Source organism: Triturus cristatus, chromosome 3_1, assembly GCF_964204655.1.
Source record: "Triturus cristatus chromosome 3_1, aTriCri1.1, whole genome shotgun sequence".
NCBI lineage: Eukaryota > Metazoa > Chordata > Amphibia > Caudata > Salamandridae > Triturus > Triturus cristatus.
Genome location: NC_140583.1, coordinates 712,007,486 through 712,020,501, shown reverse-complemented (window position 1 = coordinate 712,020,501; position 13,016 = coordinate 712,007,486). Strand labels below are relative to the sequence as shown.

Here is a 13,016-nt window from a genome sequence, read left to right as displayed (position 1 = left end):
AGCTGTGACATACAGATATTCTCTGATGCAGCAGGTGGTCAGGGTCTCGGTCTGTATTGGCAGGGCTGATGGTGCGCTGAGCCATGGCTAGAGCAGTGGACAAAGGTGGGCAGAAGCATTGCCTTCTTGGAATCATTTCCTCCAGAGGTAGCGGTGACTTTGTGGGGAGAGGAGTTGGCACACAGGAGGGTGGTCCTCAGAGTGGATATGTCTGTAAAACAGGTGGTGAATGGACAGTCACCGAGGAACGCATAGGTTCTGAAATTGCTGTGAGTTTTTGTGCAAGGTTGTTTGCATCATGATATTTCCTTCAGGGCGCAGCATGTGCCAGGTGTGGACAACACTGACGCCCCTTAGAAGTACATCTTGGTGGCAATGGATTCATGTCAGATTCCTGTGGGTTTGGCAGCAGAGATCTGTGTTAGTTCTCGTTTAAATGTCTTCACCTTAATGTGCTGTTTAATATGTATTATTAAGCTAAATAATGTTAACGTCCATTATGTAAATCACCAATGCCGTTATTGGGGCTAAAAGGTCATTTATTTGTCCAAGATCCAGAGTTTATTGTTTAATTGAGATTACGAGTACAATGGGAGAATTCTTACCTTCGTGTTTTTGTAGGACAGTTTGTACCTGCTAAAACAGCCAGAATATGCTCGTAAAAGTGGCGGAATGTGGAGAAACCTGTGGAAATATGTGTGGAACCACAAATTAATTAAATTATTCCTCTCTGTGCATGAGAATATGTGTAATGATGCTTTAATTCTGTGCCTGGGATATACCGTGCCCCGAACTGCCGGCGGAAGTTCCTGGTTTTTTGCCGTATCGCATATGAAGTCACTAATTACTTGTAAAGAGGGCCCAAGATAAAGTTTACTTAGTTGGTTACCTATGGATCATATGGTCTCATGAAACCAATTGTTTAGTTTTCTTTCTTCTTTTTCAAATGACTGCAGTCAGTTAAATCTTTGGGTTTCTTTTATTTGGATGCTACAGTTATTAGATACCGCGTGACTGAATCAACAAATAAAATAGAAGCAATCTGCATATTATCTACAATGGCTCACAAAAGTGCCTGGCTGTTGTAATCTCCATGTGCCAATTTAAAGTAAATCATTCTATTCCTATTAATCTCACAAATGTCTGTTCACCTTTCCTAATCTCATCCTTGAAACCCAGGACCTGCAGGATATGGGCAGAATAAGTATTTAAATCTATGTTAACCAATTAATATGTATATCGTCCCTAGGTTGCGGATGAAGAAGCCATTTTGAAGCTGACCTGACAGACTACAGCCGTAGTCCAGTACCACTCCATAAGGAATCAGAAGTTAGTTTTAAGGCAAGTTTCACAATGACTTTTTATCTCCTGTGCTTGGAGTCTACTTTTAGGCATGATGCTGTTCAGTAATCGAATATGCCACCTTACTATGCATTCTTTTTCCCCGCAGGCAATTACCACGCTGTCGTTACAATGACCGCGTTGTAACGATGCATACGATTACTCCGCAAGCCAAAACAACGACTTGCTCTAGGGGGCGCTGGATGTTGGAATAGTATAATTTACTATTCCAACTCCAGTATGTGCAACAGTAGGGAAGGTGTTGGATTTTAAATCCAACACCTTCTGACCCCTCCGCAAGTCGTTGTTCCGACTTGCAGAGTAATGGTATGTGTTATTACAGTACGGTTGTTACAACGACCGTGTTGTAATTTCCTGCGGGCAAAAGGATTCGTGGTAAACTATGTTTGCCTCTGTAATCTCTGCCTTGCTGGGGAAAACCTGCAGTGACTGTTGAGTAGTTTGATACAACCTCTGTGAAGCATTGCACATGCTCACTCTGCTTCAGATTCATTGGCTCTCGAGTGGATGTTCATGCTCTAGTAAGGGCTTGCGATACACCAATGTGCAAATAGGCACTAATGATGCAGGAGTGGAGCTCTGTCTCCGGTTTGTGTCTCCGCTGCCATCCCTGTTTAAATCGGATGTGTTGCTGAACTTCTAGTGCCGTTCATTACTGCTTGCTGTTCTAAGCAGACAGGTCTGGCTTTGCCTTCCCACCAGCATAAGAGTATCACTGAGTGGCAGAGAATCTTCATTGCCACTTTAATGCCACTGGAGCTGAGGGATGGCAGCCACTGCTCATCCTTGCATGACATTGATTGTGACCAGAGGCTCAGGGCTGTGTCCGAGCCATGAACCTCTGCAGTTCTCTCCTGTGGCATTCATCAAGTAGGTAAAGGATGGGCTATTCTCCACCTAAAGTGATATTGGCTGCTGGAAAGGGCCTTCACTTTAACAGTGGCCTTCTTTCCTTTCCTTCCAGACTAATCTGCCATGGGTCTGCCTTTTCCGGATGAATTAGTTCGTTTACTCCTAGCAGTATTCTAACTACAGTTTATGATAAACATGGGATTTTTGCCTTTATCTGGTCATCCCTGTTAGTAATGTAATACATTTTGTGATGTAAAGAGGGTGCATTTGATCATTAATACTTATAGAGCACTCTTTCACCTATGGAGTCCTAGTTTGACTATATTAACTACTACCTCATTAATAAAGCAATCCACCTCCTATTGTCATGTGTACCAGCAACTTAGTTATTTCAGTCCCCAGTAGATTCAGTCTTTAGAGAGGGACCTCTGCCCATTAAAAAAAAAATGGGGTAACCTTAATTGCTGGATTTGCTGCCATTAGTCATGAACCCTTTGATATTGAGCCAAATCAACATGGATGTGGTAGGAACATGTTCTTTAATGTTATTATATTTGTGTTTTTGCTATTATTGGCGGGCGCCTGTTTGGCTACTTTGTACATTGTGGAAGGATGTGGACATAACATAAACACATTGTTAGATTTGGGGGTCTCTAGTTGGCACAGGTATGCACTTGTGACAAATAGGGACCCTTGCCTCTAGTCAGGGTAAGGGGGTACACTCCTAAAATAACCCCTGCTCCCCCCCCCCCCTTGGTAGCTTGGCACGAGCAGACAGGCTTATCTCAGAGGCAGTGTGTAAAGCATTTGTGAACACATACAGTAATCAAGTGACAACACTACAGATGGACACAACACAGGTTTTATACCAAAAATAAGTATTCTTTATATAGATTTAACACAGGACCATAAACGACCAAAATCCACAATACTGTTACTTAAAATGGTAGTTTTAGCTTAGTTCTTTATAGTTCTTAAAATGCGACACTCTTAGTTCATTGTACCTTTAGATGCGACACGCAGGGCAACGAAAGTGTTGCAAGGACGGTGATGCGTTGAAGATTTTGGGGCAAAGAAATAAAGACGTGAAGATCTTCCTGATGCTGCACGCTTCTCCGATGTTGCGAGATGACTCTGCTTGATGCGTCAGCTGCAGCGGCGACACCCTTGTCCAGTGATGCGACGACAGCGGCTTTGGCGGCGACACTCTTCTCCAACTATGCGAGACGCTTTTCTTGATGCGGTGCAGTGCGACAGCTACAGTGGTGACATCCTTGTTCAGAGATGCGACTGCAGCGGCTGCGACGGCGACACGCTTCTTCTCCGTGAGTCGCACTTCCAGCTTCTTGCGACACGCAGTCCCTCAGAAGGCCCAAAACAGCAGCAGGCACTTCCAAAGAACTCTGGGGAGCTGGGGGTTGAAGTCTGTGGTCCCCGAGACTTCAACAGGAGGCAAGCTCTTTTCCAAGCCCTTGGAGATCCTTACACAAGTTGAATGAAAATGCACACAAAGTCCTTTCTCCTTTCTTTGGCAGTCAGGCAACCACTGCAGGCCAATCCCCCAAGCAGCACTTCAGCTTAGGGATAGTCTCTCCTCATTTTCTTCTGGTTCCACTCCTCAACAAAGGTTTCTTCTTGTTCCCAAAGTGATCTAAAGTTCTTGGGTTGGGGTCCCAATATTTATACAAATTTTTTCTTTGTTCTCTGAAGGCAGAGAGGCCTTTTGCCTAGTCCAAACCAGTTCTGGTCAGTCCTGGAGCACTTTGTTTACAGGGCTCCTTCTTTCCTTTCAGAGTGCAGGGCAGAGACATCAGACGCACCACAGGAGGTGGTGCCAGCATTGTGGAGGGAAGGCACAGACCTATTCAGGTCCCATGTGCAACTCCTCCCTCCCATCTAGATGCAGATCTCTCTATTCACCACTGGGCTGCCTCACACTGTCTCCTGTAATTCCCCAGCCCTGTCACTTAAACTCCAGACAAGGAATACCCAGCCTAGCAGAGGCAGGTTTGAATGCTTAGACAAGAAAATACCTATTTTCTAAAAGTTGTATTTCCAAACACAGAATGTTAAAACCAACTTCACTAAAAGGTGAATTTTATCATTCTGAGTTCAGGCATACTAAAGTCGAATTTCTACCATGTTCCCTGAGTCAGTTAGGATTATAAGATGTAATAATCAAACTGCCCATTCTGGCCTATGGAGAACAGGTAGCCTTGCAATAGTGAAAAACAAAAATGGCTGTAATTCACTATTAGAACATGCCACACACACCAGGGCATGTCCTACCTTATACTTACAATGCACCCTGCCCTTGGGCCTACCATAGGGGTGTCTGATAACAATGCACCCTGCCCTTGGGCCTACCATAGGGGTGTCTGATATGAAGAAAAGGGAAGGTTTAGGGACTGGCAAGTGGGTGCACTTGCCCAGTCAGCATGACAGTACAGATTGCACGCAGGCTCTGCAATGGCAGGCCTTAGACACACTGATACAGGCTGCTTCTATGGGTGGCACAACCAGTGCTGCAAGCCCACTAGCAGCATTTGGTTTACAAGCCCTGGGCACACTCAGTGCACTGTACTAGGGTCTAACAAGTAAACCAAACCAGCCAATCATGGAATCACTAATCCATATATCAATTTATAATAGGGAGAGCATATGCACTTTAGCACTGATCAGCAGTGGTAAAGTGCCCAGAGTCATAAAACAACAACCGGTCAGAAAAAATATAGGAGGAAGGCAAAAAGTTCAGGGATGACCCTGCAAAAAGGGCCAAGTCCAACACACATCATATAATGTGCACTGTGAACGAGAGCAGGTCTGGTTGAAATTAGTGAGGGTGAGCGTGGTTCCTGATCATGCCTTTTTGTTATCCAGCATGTTCCAGTTTGTCAATTTCACAGAGAATGGTGAGAAGCACCATCTTTCACATAGTCTATCAGACATCTGACAAGCAATTCAATACTCCCAGCATCCAGTCAGAACTCTCACCGTTCTCCCGTTAGCACAGTCCGTCACCCTGATCTCCGAAATACAGAGACACACTGTATTCTTTTCTGAAGAATCACTAGATGTGGAGGTTCATAAATGCTGTGCTCTGTTAACCTACTTGGTACAGTTCTGCAAGCCCCAGAAATGTTCTGTATGCAGGTTATGTATTCATCTAATAAATCCTTTGATACTGTCTACTGAAGAAGCAGCAAAGGTGAGGAATATTTCAGACCTTTAAAGAACAGTTAGTCCACATGTTTTTCCCACCATGACTGCAATTTGAAATGCCTTTTAGTGTTTGGAGATGGTTTGGGAGGCTGGGTAGAAGCTGGGTTACGAATGTTGTAGGCCATAGCCAGTTGTCATCGGCTGCTCCTGCCACCATCATTTCTGTTTTCTGGGGGCGGGGGTGTTTTTCAGAAATTGATGTTCATGTAGCTATTGATCTAAAGTGGACAATGTGAAAGTCCACACCAGAGGCAGGTGGAGTTTGAACATCACATGTGAGTAATTATAGACATTTACTTTCGATCTCTGCTCAGTACGGTGGGAGGCAACATATAGATCTGAAATATTGTGTGTTGACCACTTGGGTAGTTTAAGTTCTAAATGATGAAGTGTAGAGCTGAATGAAGGGACAGGGCTTGAGCGAGTGCTCATAGGAACGAGAAGCACCGAGATTTGAATGCCCATTTCCTGGAGACAAAGTAGGGAAATGTTATGGCTGATTGTGTTGAAAGCCACTCGACAATCTACCTGGCTAGAGGCCTCCCCATTCATTTCATCCACTTACCTTCTCATGTATTCCAGAAAGGCAAAGTCTATGGACTCTAGTAGGCATGGGGTGGAACCCACCCTTTGCAGGGACCAAAATGTTGTGGATTTCAATAGAGTAATAAAGCTGGCTAATCACTGCTTTTTCAAAACCTTTTGCAGGATATTGCACGCTTGATATTACATTCAATGTTGCTATATCCATTAGGTCAGCAGGTATTTCAACTGGGTTCTCACATAAGTTAGCTTCAGGGATTTTCGTACTCGCGAAGGTGTAATGGACAACTTGAGCAGCGATCTTGGAGAATTAGCAATAATGACACTAGCAGTGCTGTGGAGTTGAAGATGCAACTTATGTAATTAAATTGGGGGGCATACATTCGGTTGTAGTTAAGGAATTCGATCTAATTCTTACTGTGTCCTGTTTGGTGTCTATTTGGCTCAGGTTACCTTAGGAGTAAATGATCTTTGATGTTTGTTTTGCCAAGAGGCAGCAAGCTGATGGATTTTGATTTGAGTTAAAGCCGATTTCAGCAAGCGAAGAAGTTACGTAATATCACTTACACAGAGTATCTACAATAGCAGTGTTACCAGTTCATTAATGTAGGCCTCTGCCCAGGTATTTTCAAATGTCCTTTTAGCTTTAATAAGTGTTGATGTAGATTCTTTATATGGATCTAAAAGGAAAAGATTAAACAATTTGGTGCAGTGCTCTGACCAGGAGAGTGGGAATGGCATGTGTACTATTACACTAGCTAAAGGTGTGAGCCAATGTGTACCACACTTAATGAGTGGCTCCTATCACTCTTGAGCTTGTTTTGTCTTCCCCAGTATTTTGTTTCTCTATCTAGTGCTGCTAATTCTTTGAATGCATCGATATTTTAATTTCATACAACGAAAAATGAGTAATTTGAACTGGATCATCCAGATACTTTTTTTCTAATGAAACCCAATAGTTACTAGAAATAAATCCTTCATTACCAATGCATTTTAATTAAAATGAAATGAGTTCTGTAGGAGAAGAGCAGGTTGTATTTTAGGATAGCTGTTCGTTTTGATCCATCATATTCTAATTCCATAGGCAGGTTCTCCATATGGCAGGCCACCGTTCCCTTCAGGTTCGTTGTGTGAAATTTGTTTTGTTTTTAAATGTTTGCTCTTTACATTTTTATTTCAAAATGCTATGTGTGACAATAGAACAGAAGGCTTTTAAAATATATTTCCATGATATTTTATTTACATAAGAAACCTGTTTTTCTTTTCACATTGTTCTAAAACGTACCATACTTATCAAGCAACTGACTTAGGAGTCAGTTCTATAAGTCTTAATGGAAAAGGCTGCAGCGGGTGAGCTTCTTAATTGAAAAGGCTATCAATCTGCAGTAATGTGCTATGTTTAGTTTAAATATTGATCAAATTGTTGGCTGGGTTGTGTGTAAGTTTGGGTAGTCGAAACGTAATTTTTTAAGAGGATCCATTTCTGATTTCACATTTCTAAATGCCTTTGCATCGCCATACTAAGGGTAAGTATATTGGCTCTACTTTGTCTGGAGCTTGGTCTAATTGTGGAAATATTTTGTCCATATAGTGCCTGGTCTCACCCCAAATGATTAAATTTAATGCGAGAAACATGTATTCTTTTTCGTTATTGCAGCAAAATTACAATTGCAAAGGGGGTAGTGGTTTGCATGAACATGTTTTTGTCCAATGTAGTAATGTTGGGTGGATATTAGAAACTCTGAGCATAGATGGTGATTCATCTTTTAGTCTGGTCAGTCACTAAAATTAAGAGTATTGTAGTGTTGGGCAGAAAAATGAGATTTTCTGTTTTTAGGTCTTGCCTAGGCAGCGCTTACGTAGCCTCTTCTAGACATGCTTTATTCCGGTATGGACTTGAAGCTCTGCCCATTTTCCGTCCATCTTTTCAATTGGCCAAATGGTTACTTTTGATTCGTGAATAAGCTTAGTCGTCCATCCATAGTACCACCTTTTCTGCTTTTGTAACCTCTCGTGAGGATGGACCATTTTACTTGTGTTGGCTCACTTTTCGCTTCCCAGCTAACACGCGGAGCATTTGTTTACTGTTCATCATTGGAGGCGTTTGGATGGCGTCTGTTCTGTTCCCTGCACTTCCCTCCTGCCCCCCACCCTGCTTACTTTTTGATAATTTTAAACCTATTTTATCAGTGCTGCACCCATTTCACAAGCGCTGTGCTGGTTTTGCTTTCATTTTTGTGTATTTTTTAATATTTGTGAGCATACTTTATCGGCGCTGCGCCCGTTTCACGAGCGCTGGTTTTCGCTTTCATTGCTGTGTATTTCCCGGCTCCTCCGTCCCACTTTCTCTGCTCCCCTTACCCCTCCCAAATCAGTAAGCAGGCTCCAGCCTGACCTGACAGCATAGCAGTGGAGCCAGGTGGACAAGAGCGAGGGTTGTGCTGCAGGCTGCCTCAGAGCTGGGGCCACTGCTGTCTGTGCCTGCTCCTCGCATATGTTCCTGCCGAGGACTGGCTCTGGTCTCCAGGAGAACTGCATGTATGAGCTCTTTCTATCAGCGTGGTGCCTGTTTTGCAAGTGCCACGCTGGTTTTTCTTTCATTCTCGTGTCTTTTTCCCCCTTGCTCCTCCAACCTACACTGGCTGCTCTCCCTCCCCCTCCATTCCAATCAGTCACGGGGCTCCAGCTTGTGCCTGTATCGCTGTGGAACCAGGTGGACAGAGATGGAGGGCTGAGCCACTAATTTACAATGCCCTCACCATAAGGCTGAAGAGCTGGCAGCAACACATCTCCTAGCCTATACATTACATTTTCCTTTAGACTTGCAAATTCCACGCTCATAGTCTTCCTGAAAGGGATGAAAACATTTTTGTTTGAAAAGCATCTAACTTAACTTTCTTCTGAAGCATAGTTAGATTGGTATGGTTTTTACATTCTTCAGCACTCTGTCCGATTTTGGCAAGGTCGGCTCCAAAAACAAAATGAATGAAAAAAAAAATAATAATAATTCCACTCTGATGTTGATGTAGAATTGGGTAACACGAATTAGGCTTTTTTCTTAGAAAGACCATTTGTGTTGTATGAATCATTTAAACTTAAATGGCCAAATATAGCCCTCAAGTGGATGGTTAATCCAAAGGGTAAAAGTCTATGTTCGAGTCAGTGGTGCACAACAGGCTAGGAGAAAAAAACTAAACCAAAGGTATTGTGAGTAGGGAAGAGAAATAGTTTTTAGGGAATTATTCCTTACCAGCCATTTTAGGTCGAGCCTGGGCAGCGCATGTGCTGCTCTGCGAGGCATGCCGTACTCGGGTGTGGACTTGGAGCCCCGCCTCTTCTTTTCAATTGGCTCCTGTTACTGGCCTTTCTAAATGGTTGCTTTTGATTCATTAATAGGCTTGTTAGTCCCTTCTAAGTAACGCCTTGTATGCATTTGTAACTTCCAGTAAGGACTGGTCCTTTCACTTGTGTGGTTACACTGTATGTTTAGTCTGTGAGAACGATTTTCTTTCATTATTTTGTCCCACTCCAGACACGGCGTGCTTTCCTGCAATGTCGCGCCTTTCTTTCTTTATTGTTCCAGCGTGGTCCCGCTTTGAATAGAGCAGCCACCGTCCTTTATTTATTTTTGAAATACTTTCTTTTTTTACTTTAATATCAGCCAGGCACCTTTCTTTGCATGAGCCGCTGCTAAAGAAATGGGTGTAGCCGACATGAAAGTGAAAGCGCGGCATGGGGCTATTATACAGAAAAAAAATTGTTTGTCAACTTGACAAAAAAAATAAAAAAAATTGTTTGTCAAATTAGCAAACAAATGCTTTTTTTTTTTTTTTCTTTTTTAGCTCCCCATGCCACGCTTTCACTTTAATGTCAGCCACGCCAATTTCTTTATCCTCGGCTCGTCTAAGGAAAGGGGTGCGGCCGACATTAAAGTGAAAGCGTTGCATGGGCGTTTTGACAAACCAGCACTTGCAATGCAATATGTCTTGCATTTATGAGAGTATCGTAAATGCGAGACCTATTGAATTGCAAATACTTGTTTCTGTCTGTCTCTAGGGTACTCCTGTCACCTGGTCTGTGGTTGTTCATTTACCCTTTCCCCCGCTCAGCCGCTGAGCTGCCTGCCAGATGATCACACTAGATGTGCATCGAGTGCTTAACCAAGCAATAAGTATTCGGGGCTGAGAGGCGCTATATTTGCGATTTGGGCTCTTTCACTGACAAAACTTATCAATCAATTTTATATTTTTCTGAGGATTTGCACTTGCAAATTTTTCTCAGGTGGTGGGGGTGCAGTCAAAGCTCAGGACAGATTTGGGTTCAGCCTCCTCCTCTCTTACACGAGGCCACGCGTTCCCTCCCTCAGAAGTCGTTCCTGTCCTTTCTTGCAAATGACAGTCATGTTGTCGCAGGTTTCCCTTTTTCAGTCCCTCTACCTCTTAAATTGACGACCCCTTCTTCCTAGATTGCGCTTGTGTCTTCTTGAACACAGTCGCCACAATATTGTCAGAAGACAATTTTGCTTAGATTCCCTCATTCACACAATCGCCTCTCCCCTTCTGTCCTTAACCCCCCCCATCCCCCAAACACCCCGCAGCAGCCACCATGTTTCATTGAAGGTTGCTGGTTTTGCGTTTTAGGTTTGGCCTACAGAGCACTTCATCTGTCTCACCAGCCTCGTATAATAATAAAAAGACAATTATTTGCAATGCAGTAGGTCATGCATTTGCGTGACTTTGAGCTATAGGCATTGTAAACGACAATGCCTTTTATTTATATGCTTTAAAACCTGCAAGCAGTGCGTAAACACACACTTTGTACTTATAGTTGTTTCTTACCTGAAGCAAGGCTGGTAGGAACTGCGCCTCTTTTACTGCCAGCCTTGCCCCTCATAAGAAAGGACTAGAAGTACAAGGTACGTGTTTATGCACCGCTTGCAGGTTTTCAAAACACAGAAATAAAAGGCATTGCCATTTACGATGCAAATAGCTCAAACTCTCTTGCATTGCAAATGCTTGTATGTTTTAGCATATAGTTAGCTCATTCCAGCTAGACCCCCACCCCTCTCTAATCTACAAGACTGGTGCTCCTTAGTGGATACTCAACGCATTGGAACTCAACCGCCAGGATAAAACTCCTAATGAAAAGTGAATTGGAAGTCCTTCTTATTGAGGGAATGATGGATTGATTAAGCGCCTTCCTTTTAAGAAGATGAATTGAACAATGATAACCAGATGATGAACGCCTTCGCCCTAAGCTGTACACCATTATGTAATCAAATTTGTGTAGCACTCGTTGAGGTGAGAGTGGAGGAGTTAGGGTATGACAGTTCGTGACTTTAGTCACGGTCTTTTCCTCTGAGGGAGGCAATAACCATGAGTGGCAACTGTTTCCAGAGAGGGGTCCGGGCACGTCGGTTACTAGGCTTCAGTCATAACAGTTTCACACTTCTACCGCTGGCTTTATCTGTCAAGTTATTGTTGGACCCCAAACTGAGCCTCAAGTATGCCCCTTTAGCGCTTCACCCTCGGAACATTGGCGTGCCTCAAAACTCGGCATAGACCATAACACTCGGACTGTTTTTTTGAGGTTTTAACGACTAATACTCAATATTCAAAACTAAGTTTAAAAAGAGGTTTTTTTATTATTATTGATTCATGAGTTTTTCATAGACCAACATGTGTTTCACGACAACATGTCGCTTCATCAGGGCCAAAAGATATTTACTTTGTAAATGCTGTAAGTAAAGCACAGCATTCATAGAAACAAATTACATAACCATTAAGGAAATTCAGATCTTGGGGAGAACGAGCACAAAGAAAAGTAACATGAACAAACAAAATAAAAAAGGAGAAATACAAATAATTGTTAAAATAATTGATGTGACATAAAAAAACAGAATTTTCACAAAGCAATATTTGAACAAAAAACGCTACAAACAGCTAAGTAACCCAGAAAACTTTAGTGAAAAAACGCAATAGAGATCGAAAGGAAGACATTATTTAACCTACTGTGTTCCGAAAGTGGTGTTCGAGTGACACATATTATGAACAACAGCATCCCTCCAAGTGCATTAAAGGATCAGTGATAATGGACCCAAGCGCAGCGTGCAAAAAGGGATCGGCCACACAACACTCAAAGATTGCATTTCTTTGCACAGTGTATGCAACTGTTACTTCAAGAACTGGTCACCAGGGGTGTTAAATGTCCACTAGAGCGCAACCGTAATGATACGATCGTAACAATGCGGAAATCATTTGCAATTTGCACGGTGATGAAGAAGAAAATACAGTGTTGTTGGAGATCGGAATCTGTGGAAAAATGACAGCATTAAAAGCAGTTCCTATTTTTTACTATTGAAGAATCGCAAGATGATCTTAATCCGTAATTGCAACACTTACAATACCAAAATTAAATGTTTTATCTAGAGAGTAATGATCATAGGAAACGTATGGTTTTCTCAGATTCTAAAAAAGTTAAGAGATTTTAAAAAAAAAAACGTATGTAGGGATTACATGATAAGCAAAATGATAAAACTAAGTCAAATTCGATATCGTATACAGTAGCACAACCAAATTATATCTCCATTATGCTTTCAAATGGCATCTCCATTGTCTTAATATATGGCAAGAGGCATCACCAAATCACTATTGGTCACAGACTGCTAAAATAGGCATCTGTAAGTCAATGTGTGGATATCAGTGGCCCGCAGTATTGATTCTAATTACTGTGGAAAGTGAGGGGCTCTCCAGATATCATTCCCTATTTAAGGCAGATCAAATTTAATGCGGCGGGTGGACATGTACAGGGAGTACAGAGTCCACCAGAAGGCACCCCCAGACTCAGCCCGGCTTCTGTTCGAGATTCTTCCGAACACGACTCCTTGAAGTAAAAGGCGTTGTTGATCACAAGTAAGCTGACCATACTGCAAAAACGAGCAAAATAAGGGCTTTGCTAGCCTTCAATACATTTGCGAATCTTCGCATGCCCCTGGCTTTACAAAAAGATAGTGAACCTACAACTGTTAAGTTTAATTG

The 13,016-nt window shown here is 42.5% G+C and overlaps 1 protein-coding gene across 7 annotated transcripts in view; it reads left to right on the top strand.

Annotated features, from left to right (window-relative positions):
* Window positions 1-13,016, top strand: part of C3_1H11orf24 (chromosome 3_1 C11orf24 homolog) — a 233,419-nt gene that overhangs the window by 36,023 nt on the left and 184,380 nt on the right. For 4 of the 7 annotated variants that reach the window (XM_085644794.1, XM_085644790.1, XM_085644795.1 and 1 more), the window contains exon 2: window positions 1,250-1,341. The exons of the other annotated variants lie outside the window; for them this stretch is intronic. The gene's annotated coding sequence lies outside the window, so the exon portion shown is untranslated. The remainder of the gene's footprint in view (window positions 1-1,249; window positions 1,342-13,016) is intronic. 7 annotated transcript variants of the gene reach the window in all.